Source organism: Halichoeres trimaculatus, unplaced genomic scaffold (assembly GCF_033239565.1).
Source record: "Halichoeres trimaculatus isolate MK-OKI-2021-1 unplaced genomic scaffold, fHalTri1.1 fHalTri1_scaffold_11, whole genome shotgun sequence".
NCBI lineage: Eukaryota > Metazoa > Chordata > Actinopteri > Labriformes > Labridae > Halichoeres > Halichoeres trimaculatus.
In genome coordinates this window covers 13771037-13784321 of record NW_027437189.1, presented here as the reverse complement: position 1 = coordinate 13784321, position 13285 = coordinate 13771037, and the positions used below count along the sequence as shown (strand labels likewise).

General features: G+C 40.7%; 1 protein-coding gene across 2 annotated transcripts in view; it reads left to right on the top strand.

The window, feature by feature from the left end:
- LOC141799744 (monocarboxylate transporter 2-like) overlaps positions 1–13285 on the top strand; it is a 62785-nt gene that overhangs the window by 15758 nt on the left and 33742 nt on the right. Inside the window, exons 1-2 of one of the 2 annotated variants that reach the window (XR_012599258.1) lie at positions 8388–8846; positions 10111–10255. The gene's annotated coding sequence lies outside the window, so the exon portion shown is untranslated. Of the gene's footprint in view, positions 8847–10110; positions 10256–13285 lie in introns of those variants that run through there. The other variant, XR_012599257.1, reaches the window with a different exon arrangement.

Here is a 13285-nt window from a genome sequence, read left to right as displayed (position 1 = left end):
AATCAGATCTGGAGATCTCATTTCCACTCTTGTTATAATATTCAAAAGGTTTTTTGATTAAAATCATTTTTTCTTTGTTCTTTTTGTTTTTCCAGCCAGGCTCACCTGTGTGAAATGTTAAATGAAAAACCACTCACATCTCCTAGGCCTTATCCAGAGTTTCTTGCAGATTATCATGCTCATTAAAGCTTACAACAGTTCTGTCAATCTAATAAAAAAATTGGGTGAAGACACAAGGTTTTGTTTTGATGAGCCAATTATATTTTCGTTTTGTTTTATTTGATTTTTTCATTTTGCAGTTCTGCAGCGATCAGTCTGTGTTCTTGTTTATTGGGTTGCTAAATAAATAGACAGTATTTCCTTTAAGAGGGATCATTGTTGTTGCATATGCTTGTGAATTATTCTGTTAAACAGGGAATTCCTCATAAAACAGGGATGTAAAATACAGTAGGAAGCGCAAAAGAGAAACTCATTCTGCACATCTACTGTATACTGTATGTGATGTTTTCCAGTGTTGAGTTATGACTCGAGCACACAATGGATGATAGGACCATAGGCTTATCAATAATGCATAAGATAGTAAGAGAAATGACAGGCACTCTGCTGGTAGGTTCTCTCTAGAAGCAAGCCATAAATTTGCAGGGCAATAATAATGACTCTTCTCAGGGAAATAAAGGCCACCCTCTGCTCCCCGTAGTCATAAACCTGACTCACTCTTCCATTGGTTGGAAGAAAAATGCTTCCTCCCTCATCCACACAGGAGTCATACACAGGAGGTACTTCAACCAGCCAGCTTGATATGCAATCATCTCTCTTTACAGAGAAAAGAATTACAATTTCAGTTTTTGAATTAGCTATTTTCCTATTTTGCCTGTGGAGGTGGGAAAAGTACAGTGCTCAGTAACAGTGGAAAGAAGTTCACATCAACAGGTCAGGAAAAATGTTCCGCAAAGATTTCAAGTAATTTTGCTCTGAGCGTATTGTAATTACTTTTTTCACCAACACTTCAAGTCAGGATGTTTCTTTTTTTTTTGAAAGAAATTTTAAAAGAGTAATATTAGTGCTACAGGAGAAGATTGATACTGCTGTGATATATGTGAAATAAGAATCTGCAGCTAGGGAAAGGCAAGCTGGGGGTAATATTATTGCAAAACAAATTTGCTTGACTCATAAACTGATCATTATTTCATGAAAGTCTATCATTTTTTAATTATTGTTTTTAAAGTTGAAAAAAAGGTTCTGTTTTTTCAAGCTTAGCTAATTCTTTGCTAAAGCCAATGATTATTTGGCTAGCTAGGGAGCAAGATAAAGTAGCTCTGTAAAGGCATCCTAGCATTAACATCACTTTTTTTTTCTGACCATTCTCTTGACTTACACTCCAGTCTGGTAGGTGGCAGTGAATGCACCTGAAAGTTGGTTGCCAACCATCAATAAAAAGAACAAACAAAAGAAAGAAAGAAAGAAAGAAAGAAAGAAAGAAAGAAAGAAAGAAAGAAAGAAAGCATTAACCTAGTTATTATACCTAGTTAGCTTGAAAAACTGTCTAGACAAGATAGCTTGGTTAGCTAGGAAAAGTGGCTTCTTAGTATAGCTAGTTAGATAGGTGAAATAGCGTTGTAGCATTGATAATTTGCTAGAAAAGTAGATTCTTAGCAAAGCTAGTTAGGCCCCGTTTACATGACAACGTTTCATCTGAAAATACTAAAACGCAGTGGAAAAAAATCTGCGTTTACACGGAAACGCTGATGAACTGAAAATGCTGTAGTAAGCATAGGTGGCCTGTTGGTGGTGCTATAACTGTCCTGTCCAGAAGCCGCTTTTTGGAGAGCTCCACCAAAGTAGAGTTGAGCCGGTCATCTGGTGTATTGGGGAAGTTAAAAAGTGGAGCAACAGCTGCACTTTTTGTTGAAAGACAGTCAGCAGATTCAGCAGATTGAGCAGCACAAGCACAACACGGTAGTTCATGACTATTGTAACAACAGTACTGTTGTCCTGTCGTATGTGCGCGCGAGGCGGAGAATGACGTCAGCGTTTCCACTGAAAATGCCGGCTTACTGTTTACACGGCAATGGTGTCGGAGCATTTCAGAAAAAACCCACTCTGGAGGCCGTTTTCAAAAGTTTGCATTTTAGGTCACCTGAAACGCCGTTTCTGTGTAAACGCTAGGCTGAAACGCAACAAAACTTTTGCGTTTCACCCTAAAATCGTTGTTGTGTAAACGGCCCCTCAGATAGGTGAAATAGCTTAATAGAATGGATAGTTTGCTAGGATAAGTAGCTTCTTAGCATATCCAGTTAGTTTAGAAAATTGTCCAGGCAATACTGCTTGTTTAAGATGTTGTTTAAATTTAACATAAAGCTAGTTAGCCAAAACTGCAGACACAGATTCTAAACTTGATCACGACAACAGTCTCTTAGTGGACTGGGAGAACCAAGTAGTGGCAAATATGCATGAAATGAAAAAAATAGAGCTTCTTCTGTGTGGTCATTGCAGTTTTTGGTTATTTTCTATTGGGCATAGACACATCATCATCCGCCCCTCAAATCAATTTGTTGAATATAGTATTAACTTTGAACCCTGCATCTAATAGATAACAGAAATTGCACTGTCTCAAATGCAAACGTTTGTGGCTAACCTCTGCTGGTGAGGTCCCTCCAACTATTCATGTCATATTCTGGCAGCAGTGGTCCAGAACAAACACTGAGGGATGAAGAGCACTGGGGTGAGTCTTAATAATCAAACAGCAGGTATGAAACAGTTTAGGGTCCATTTGTTGTGCTGAGTGCTTTCCACAAAAGGTTGCATAAGCCACTCTGACCTTGTCGTACAGAGGCTTCTTCTGAATCCCTTCGACACTGCACAGGAGACTGGCAGGGATATGATACAGCTCCCTCGTCCTTCTGAATTATGCATCTCCAAGTTGGTGAAACAGCCGCTCAAAAAAATTCTGGTCGAAGGTCATAATTTCTGTCTTTTGCACCGGTTTATTACACAGCTGTGTAAAGCACTTTATTCATTAACAGCTAGGGAGACTGATTTTGGAGTTGACCCTTGCCATGAAAGCCATTCCAATTGAACAGAACTTTTTAATGGAATAAATAAAATCCATTTTTATTCAAGTCAAAATATTGTATCAAAGTCTTGATTTTGAAAGAAACTTAAGAAAACCCTTGCACATCCTTGTCTTGCTCATACTTGATTAGCTGTACTCCTGACACTCCACATTATCGCCTTACTTAAGGACAGTTATTGGTATTCAAAATTAGTAATTTGCTTTTTCCAATCATGGATCGAAGAAAGCCTAAGCACAGACCAACCATCCCTGTAAGTCTCATCTGATTATGTATGCATCCCTGACATGTAACATACAGCCGCTACAGGAACACGACCGAATTATTATGTCCATGCCATTCATGTGGTAATGTAAACATCTGAAGGGCAAATGTGGTTTCATCTCAGGAGATGAATACGGACATCAGAGGAGAACTGGCAAGTTCAATTACATGAACAACCACAATTTTTGGCTTGTCATTTGATGTGATGGAGCCAACGTGACTTCAATGCACCATGTCGAGTGTATGAGCACAGGGAAAATGCACGAAATGGGATGAAAGATGATTGATTGTATGACTTTGTGGCAAAAGCATCTTCTGGTTAGATTTCCACGCTTTTCAAAATCCCTCAAAGAAACTAATCTCCTTGTTTAAGGTTTCATATCCGATTTGACAATCTTAAAGACAGGGGACACAAGAAATGCACATCACACTTGGCATATGCTGTATTCTTAATCTCTGTTATTAACTCAGCCCTGTGCTCTTGACACAGATAGCTACTGATGGCTGATGACATCTTTAAAGAGAGGAATAAAATCCACTCATTGTGTTTTTTTTTCACCTGGGTGCCACAGGAGAGAGCAGGTTTTACAGTAGCAAATCTCAGGAGGCACAGAGGTGGTCACTGGGATGGAACGGTGAAGCTCAGAGCCAGAAGGCAACAGCATCTGCTCTCTCTGGAGACTGTCATCAGCAGTTTGGGCCAAAAGAATCACTACTTATGTTGAAATGTCTCTGTGCTATATATACTTTTTGCTCCAGCTTGATACTGCAATGATGCATGATTTTCTTTGTTAATTTGAAAATTTCACCACACGCATGCACTGACATTTGCCTTAATGGTTGGATCAAATGGTGTAGCTCTCAGTAAATGTCAATCGGACTCGGGAAATAATGGAGGCCTTTTCCAGTTTTTAATTATGCTGGTTTGAAAAATAACAGTGGTTGGCATGCATTAGGTTTGCAAACTGTGAGCTTTTCATTCTGCTTCTCACCTGAGTTTTCTCATATCACACCTCAGGTGGAGAAAGGTTTGTGTCTTGGAAGTTAATGAACTGCCTTGCCTGAAAGAAATATGCCCCGCTCTTATCCACAACAAAGATATAATGGAAAAGATTAATATCCTTAAAAGAATCTATTAAACGTTAAGACCAACTGATGTAAAAGGTGAGACACCCAATTTCCATTAAACATGAGGGGCTCAGCGAATCGAAAAAACACACCACTCAAGACTTCAGTTATTTTAATAGTTCAGAGCTGATTCTGCCCGCTAAGACATTAATACTCTGCTGAATAAGATTCAAAGGCCAGATTCTCACACTGCCTACTATAAAGATAATCTTATTTCTTACTTGGCTGAACTTGAGAGTTGGCTCATGCAGATAAGGCAGACACCAACCGTTTTCCATTGACCTTTCCAGAAAGGAGTGGAGAATGCTTCAGAAAAACAAAAACACTCAATGAAAATGCAAATGAATGACTTGAAAGACGTCCCCTCACTCTTTCACTGTAAGTAATTTACTGGCAGTGATTTATTGATCTCGGAGAAGAGATATTCCAGTTGTTTAAGCAACACCAGGATATTATCTTCTTCTTCTTCCTCTGTCTGTGAATCTGTCGTTACACCACTTGTCTTTCTGGTGTCACAGCTAGCATGCAAACAGCTGGAAAATGCATGCGAGGATTTGTACAAAATTAAAGCAGAAATGCCTGTAGAAATAATTGACTTTTATCTACACTACCCTTCCTCCTCTTTTATTGTTCAAAAGGCTTTGCTTGGTGATGCATGACATGATCTACGGTACGGCATGTTGTGTCTGATAAAAATCGGCCTCCTGGGAATGGCGTTGTTGTAATCAACAGTAATATTGTCTTGAAATGTCACTTTTTTTAGGGCAGCTAAACCTTTAGTGATCCCTGTTATGACAAGAGTCGGCACAGCTGAGGGGGAAGCTAAATGGAAAACTGCTCCATAGTTCTTCCTGAGACATCTCCAGCACTCCCACCCCAAGCGAATCACAACGATTTATTGACATTTTTGCTCTGCTTAGCCACCCTCGGCGTAAAGAAGAGACCAACACCTTATCTCTCAGGCATGCCATTTTGGAAAAGGAAATTTGACATGGAATCAGACAGGCGTTAAGAGTACACGAAACAGCTGCCACTATTGGTAAACTACGTGGCTGTATGTTGTCTTTCTGCAGATGTTGAAAGAGGCACGGTGCCGTGGACATGTCCCCAAGAATCTCATCAATACAGGTTCGTAACTCTCAGGCCAGAAGCCTCTGGGTGTGCTGGGATGCCTGCTTTCTGGCAATTTCTGTACCAACCAGTTTAACTTTAAAAGTGAAAACTTTTTTGAGCATTCTCATAGAAGTTGTCTCCTTTTCAGGGTAACTTTTCAGAGAGCTGCCGTCAGAACCTTTTAGGGAGGAGTCCATTGAATCAGCAGTGCATGAACCTTCTTCAGACAGAAACTGGTGGTCTGCAGGTTCGGAAAAAGTCTTTCTTTCTGCAAAGATGAAAGAAATATGTTCAGATTGGGCTTTTTAAGAAACTAAATGACATTACTAGATCTTTCATTTTTTAAATAATCGAAGCAATTAAACATTGCTGAAACTGGGGGGCCTATTTGGCGTTTCATGTACAGATGCTGTAGTCTTAAAACAGGTGGCCTGGGTTTGATTACAATGGTCTGACAGAAAAAAGGACAGAATAGCTGAAGAAAGCTAAAAGAGAGGGTGATACAACCTGAGCTAAAGGCTAACACGGGGGCTAAACCATTTGTGATAATGTCCATTCCAACCCACTTGCAGACGCTATTCTGCAGTGGTCTGTCCAAACGTGAGAGTCTATAAATAAAATGAAGAGTGAGGTTACATTAGCTCTGCTTGGTAGATGACTGGCAGGATATCGCTAATCAGGATTCACTAACGGTGCACGTTACATACATGTCTTAGAGCACCGGGCTGCTAGCTGTGCTAAATAACGAAAGCTACAAAACTACATACAAACTGACAGTGTTAACTTGTTGTCATGTTAGCCTACAGATACATTAGTGCACCGGGCTGCCGATAGCACTACATATAGCCGGCTACTACTATATGTGAAAATGAAAAAAGCACAAGTGTGGAATTTACAGCCTCACTATCATGACTTGTTGGGGTGGTGTTATTCTTCTCTTTTTGATATGATTTATTTCTACTGATTAAACTCTTCTTTCCAGGTGTTCAGGATAGTTACCCCTGTGTGCCAGGCCTCTTTTACCCGCTTTACTTTAACCTGCAGGGGTCAGGCTTCAGAGTCAAAGGCAGCCAGCTCACGTGTGGGGGATTGTATAAGTGCAGAGTTGACTGACCTTATAATATCGACTGGCATCGGCTGGATGCATAAACCCTCAAGGGTTTTAAATTGAGTAAGTCTTGATTTATTGTGATTCCAATGTAGCTTTGTTATTTGTGATATTGATTTAGTTTTGGTTGGTGCTATTTTTTCCCCATATTTTATGGTAGATAAGAAAAACAAATGATTGAAATGTGGGATTAAGAAGTCTGATTTGGTATTCTTTGTATGCTTTTACTTGTTTCGTCAGATAAAACAGTTAAACTGCCCCAGAGAAAAAAAAACATGGTATTCCAGAGCCCTGCAACCAGATTTTCCAAGTGTTATCAGTATTTCTCAAAGCCAAATGCTCTGCAATGGGTCAATAACCCGTTACAACTGTAGATACCCTGTGCACAGCACTCTCAGGTGATGCTACGAATCCACAAACTTGGGGGGGAATAAGAGATTCACGACACACAAGACGGCTGAATTGCGTCTTTTATTCAATCCTCATTTTCACAAAAAAACTGTTGAATAGGTTATCACAGGAATAGATATCATTGACATTATTGAATTTTGATCCACATCCTCCTGTGTGCTCCAGGAAATTTACAAAATCTATACAAACTGTCTAAAAACAGATGGCTAGAATAAAATACAGAACTTTTATACCAAAGCATATTGTCACCACGGGAAAAACTCTCAGAACAATTAATGACAGAAGCTATTGTTCCCCTGCAGAGCAACTCAGCAATTTATGCTTCTTGGCTTCCTGCTATATGTCCCAATTCCCCTCTGCACCGAGTTGACACTGCCAATGCCTCAGATATTAATGCTGTATTGTAAAGTGTTTCTAGGTCTCAAGCAGTTTCTTGCTGTTCCTCTCACTCTGGGTTTTCTTCACTCCTTCCTGAACTGGGAATGCACCCTGTCTTCCTGAGCGAGCATCAAAATAAAAAGTGAAGTCTTTATGCTGTAGAGATGGCAGTGTGAGCTGCAGGCCTTGGGCATTTTTTTGCATAGCAGTTATAAGAGAAAGAAAAGAAAAAAAAGATCGAGGCACAATGCAAAGTAGAGCTCACCTCGAAGCTAAGGTGACAGGGAACAGAAAGGAGCTGTTTCCCCCACACGCACAGATCTGAGCTGATTTACACTGAATAACACCACCCTCTTCTCTTTTCTTTGCCCCAACCACTACGTCTCCATCACAGTCTGAAGCACTCCCCCACTGTAGGTGAAGATTACCTTCAGATGAATGGACATTATTATTATTTCTCAGCACAATCCGCTTTCAATTTTCTTTTCTTTTCAGGTTGTGAAAACATGTTCTCTCCTAATCTTCTTTGATGCACTTCTCTCTAACAACACGAAGGCAAGATAAGGACTGGGGCGAGGTTTCTGCTTCCTTGTGTGTTTGTATCTTCTGTTATAATGCCATGATTCCCCTGTTGAGTCCCCTGGAATAACTTTTGAGCATTTAAAGACATTAAGTGTCTTCTTGGCACTCTTTTTGTGAGAGGAAGAAGCTGGCAGCTCAGAAGGACTGAAGTGAAAAGGGAAGGTTGCTTGTGGACAACAAGGGAGCATTCTGAGTGTTATTGTTGAACATGTGGTGCCGGTTTCCCTGATTTGCATTTCACAGAAGCATATGATAAGGTGGAGCTCCCACCATGCCATCTAATCCAGAGGCAGTCTGGCTTTAAGACATGTGATACAGTCTTTACACTCAGCAAGGCTGTGCGGGAACATTTGTCTCTTAGTGCTCGCTGAGGGGGGGACTCGGCGAGAGAGAAAGAGCCGCTGCTCAGAGGCTGCCTCTCACTGGAAGGATGCAGACTGTGAGGGAAGAGATTCCACTACAGTTAATTAAGGAGCACTCTGCACGTGCCTATAAATGCGAAGGGGCAAATGAATTCAGTGTCAGTGGGAGCAGCTCCTCGAGGGGAAGCAGTGATATTTCAAAGGTGGAATTGAAAGAGCTGTAAATCTATTTCCTGACTCCGGCTTGACGGTCATTTCTGAATCACTGGACTGTTGCTATCAAAGTGTGGAGCAGGCAGGCAGAGTCAGTGGAGTTCCCTCCTCGAGCCAAATTCAAGACTTACTGGATGGGATCAACATGAGCAGCATTATGGATGGATTTATGTCATTCTGCTGAGATATTTATACACTCTTTGTCTGGTTGCTCAGGTAAGGTATTCTTTTTTCCACTGGGCAGAAAATAAATCGTGGCATTGTCGGGAGATTTAGCTTTTTGCATAAAAATGGCAAATCAGACATTAACCATGAAATCAGTTTGAATTTAACTCACAATGTTAAACCTGGACTCTTAAACAGAATACTGTTCAGAAAAGAAAACATCTCTGTACTTTTATTCCCTGATATTATTCAGATTAATTTCTCTAACAATTTGCATTTTACTTCTAATGTCTAAGAGCTGTTTCCTGCAGTGTGTTATTATTGTACAAGCTTAAAGGCACAATGAACATGTGCAAGGAATGAGAGGTACTCTGCGATTCAATTGTATTATTCATTTTCTTAAAACATTAATAGGACTAACTGAATTAAGACACATCTTTCCTTTCTGAGTTTTTATAAAAGTTTGCATGCACTTCTAAATACAGGAGCATTAAAGTGGTGGTCACATTTTAAAAGATAATTCTAAGCCTTTGTAGAGCATATCATGTGATGCATTTGATATGATGGTGACTAACCTTATTCTTTCTGGCAGTTTTCTGCTGTAAATAAAACAGCTGTGAAATGATTCCAGGGCTGAAACATTTTGTATTTTCTCCCTCACAGATTTCTTTCTTTCTATGACCAGGAGCATTCCTTGCTTCCTCGCTGTCGTTCTCTATCACTTTTTTCATTCCTTATCTAAACAGCATGGTGAAACATTACAAGGCTTTTGATTCCCATTACTGCTGTGTCACTGTCACATTACTCTGACAGATACAGAAAAGCCTCAGCAGACAGCTGCTCACAAAATCTTATCTTTCTTCAAGTTTAGATTTTTTTTTTTGTAAGGGGGGTGGGGGGGCAGGCATGGCTCAGGAGTAGAAGGGAGTCAGCCTGTCATGGGAAATCTCTGCTGCATGGGGGGAAAAACTCCCTAAGGATCACTCCCCGTTTTCATGGTTGTGGCTCAGGGACAAGACAGGGCAAACTAGGAGGAGGAAACAGTGAAGAACTCATCCTTATATAATCATGCTAATGATAAATTTGATGACTAAACTTCACAGAGGAGCCATAAGGCCAATTATAAGCTTCAGTGCTTGAAAAAAATAACCCTCAAAATTCCTCTTTTTGGTGTTAATTTTTTATTTTGCTCATGACTCTGAAAGTGTGTGTTAACCTTAATGTGTTGGGATGATCAATGGGTTAAGGTCGAAGGTTGAGAACACACTGTTTTACATTTTCTTCGTACATTGACTCCACCTCTGCTGGTCTTCAGCAGATGTGTCCTGTCATGTCCTGGCTGCTCTGCCTGTGCCTCTGGGTCAGTGTGACGGCCATCCAGCTGTGTCAGGCCACTTTCTACGACACCATCCAGCAGCACCATGGGACACGGCCCGGACGCACCACCATCCACATGATTGGTAAGTTCTCAGATTCACTGTAAATGATAGACGCATAGATTCTTGATGTGCTTTTATGATGCTGGTGATGGGTTTGGTTGCTCATGTGTTGAATTAGATTGTCACAAGCCTGGGTTTATGTTTCCTTTATGATTTTATTAAGTCATCATATTCACTGATATACTGAGCTGGGTCACACTAGCAATTACTGAGAGTGCACGTTATGTAGTTGTGTTTTATTCGAGGATTTGGGCCTGGTAGCAGTGGCACATCCAGCATTTTAGACATAGGTGTCCCAACTCACTGATTTATGCAAGGACAACAGCATTTAAAAATATTTTTCCATTATATCTACCTCAACTACAAACAGTAAGGAATCATACAGGTGCTGCATGAGGTGGGTGCCTTTATTGCAGGGCAGTGGTTTGGACTTGAACCTGGCCTGTGTTGTGGACAATATCCTTTGTACATAAGGTGCAGAGTTTAACCTCTCAGCTCATCCAGCATCCTGTCATGTTTTTTTGGTTCATATAAAAAATTTAAATAGAAAAAGAAAGAAGATTGCATGCATAAAAATCGTTTGTATTTGGTGCCCTCTGTGCATATGACGGTTGTTGTTGCTACATTTGATAGTGTATGACAATTGTATAAGAATAATCTGTTAGTCTATGGGCATTAAGAATAAATCTGACATACAAGAGTGTCTCAGACAGTGACATCCTTGATATGGATTTTAATTAATTCATGGACTGGGTTATGTTTTAGATTTCAGAATATGACCAACGATGAAACCACTGGTGACGGCATGTTTCCATATACCTAATCAGAATTTTAATAAAGTCTAGCCATTGACAGTTTAGGTGGGATGTTAATTTAGCATCTCTGTGGCCAAACTGCCTGCAGTGTCTGCAGGTATTATCTTCAGAGTTTTTGAATTGGCCTCATGTGTGCAGTGACAATTACTTATAAATTACCATTTTTTATATCTTGATCAATCAGTTTATCTCTAGTGCTTATAGAACTGAAAGTCTCATTCTGCTGTTTTAACAGCCAAATGTGTTACCCATTCAAAATTGCTGTGGAAATTTAAATCCACGGCTCTTTTAGAAATCATGTCATCTGGTACCTATCATGTTTTAGCAGTTCCAAACATTAAAAAAATCACCATAAAGAAACAATCAGTCTTCTTGCTGGTGGTGGTTTTTACTTTTGTAGGACTCGGGGCTGAGGTGCTCAGCTGAGAACTCTTTATGGGAGCTTTAAATCCTTTTTTTCATTTAAGTCCCAAAAGTGTCAAGCAGCCCATATGTTGGTTTAAACTTTTGTATAGCCTCTAACCAAGTATACATGTAATCACAGTTTATGGGACAAAAAGATTTCAGGGGGGCAATGTCACCCCTAGCTGCCCCTCTTTGAACACCACTGGCCAAGATGAAAATTTGAGCTCTGAGATCACAAAGAGAAGCGATGAATGCCTTTGCATTTTCTTCTTGAGCTATTTCAGTTGATATTCATGCTACACTGCTCCTTCTCAATTTGATCTGACTGATTGTGGCCTTTGTGAAATTGCACTGAATAGAAGACGACCGAAACATTGCCGTCAAACTTTTGATTTGGTTAGAAGGATGTGAGCTGTTGTTATAGTAAATAATTATGATCCAAGGATTCGATGGAGGAGAGGAAGGCAAATGCTTGTCAGAACTTCAAAGGGAGAAGAAGCTGCAGAAGTGTGCGGGTCCTTGGTGTCGGTTATTTCCTGAATATCAGCAAGGGGTCTTTTTCAATACTCTCAATATTGTCAGTCAGAAGACTTCCTGTTCCTACACCTTCATTTCATTACTCCTGTCTGGAACATGTGTATCAGAGGGGGGAAAAGACACTAACAAAAAGGACGTCTTAGAGAAAAGTGGTCTCTTGTCAACAAAAGGGAAATGGAATTAATATCTGAAATGTGAATTCAGGTAACTGAGGAGAGAACGAGTTCAAAGCGAACAATCCGAGTCCTTCAGGAGCCTCTGCACTAAAAGTGTAAATGCCCTGTCATTCCATTTACCATAGCATGGCCAACCCTCACCCTGGATAAATGAGATGCCAGGTTTATGAGAGGAGGATGGGATGTCTGTCTGGATTGATTCTGACTCTGGGACATTTGTTCTGTGCTGGGTGTTGTGTGCCTGTTGGATTGGCGGGAGGATTGGGGTTGACGGGTCATGAATTGGTGGCAAGGAGGCCGTCGGTTGCGGACCATTCGGCCAATCATTAAAGGCAGCGAAAATGCCACAAGTTCACGGCAAGTGGTATTACCAGAGGAAATCGAGATTACAGAGGGCGGAGGATCAGTTGCGTCCTTGCCAATAGAAATTTAGATCTATAGGGAGGGATTGTTGTTTCGCAAAAAGCAAGTCAATCATGTGTGTCGACTTTGGGAGCAGCCAAATCTTGCTATCCTTTCAACAAACACAAACTTCAGATAAATTATTGGTTGTAAATAAAAACACCTGTAGCGTGAAAAGGGTGTACGTGACAGGAAGATTACACATTTATCAGCAGAGTTGTGTTTCTTACGCCAAACAATAATTTCTTATGACAGCATATAAGCAACTCTTCCACTCTCACTCTTGAGTTATTGGCACAGAACGTGTGTCCAGAAGTCCATTAGCCGGATGACCCTTGAATAGCTGCTTGTGTGTGCTCAGTGATTCGGACAAGGCGTCCTGTTTTCCAGCCCTCAGCTCTACTTACAGATTGCTGCCTGCCACTCTCTCAGATACGCTCTGGGCTGTTCCCTCTCCCCCTCTGCCTTCCCTGGGTGCAGGCAGTGTTGCTCTCTCTGCGGTATGATTCATAAGGTGCTGTATTTATTTGGTGCAAAGAGCGTGAACTGTGCACGAAATAGAACAGATTGTGTTTGTCGTGCATCTGTAATGTGGCGAGCGGAGATGTTGCCTTTTTTGGGGTCATGTGTTCCTCGACCTCAGAGGAAACCGCTGGGAGGATTTCATTGTTTTAAACACTGCTCGCAGAAGAGGAATGACCTCTATTTTGTGTGGA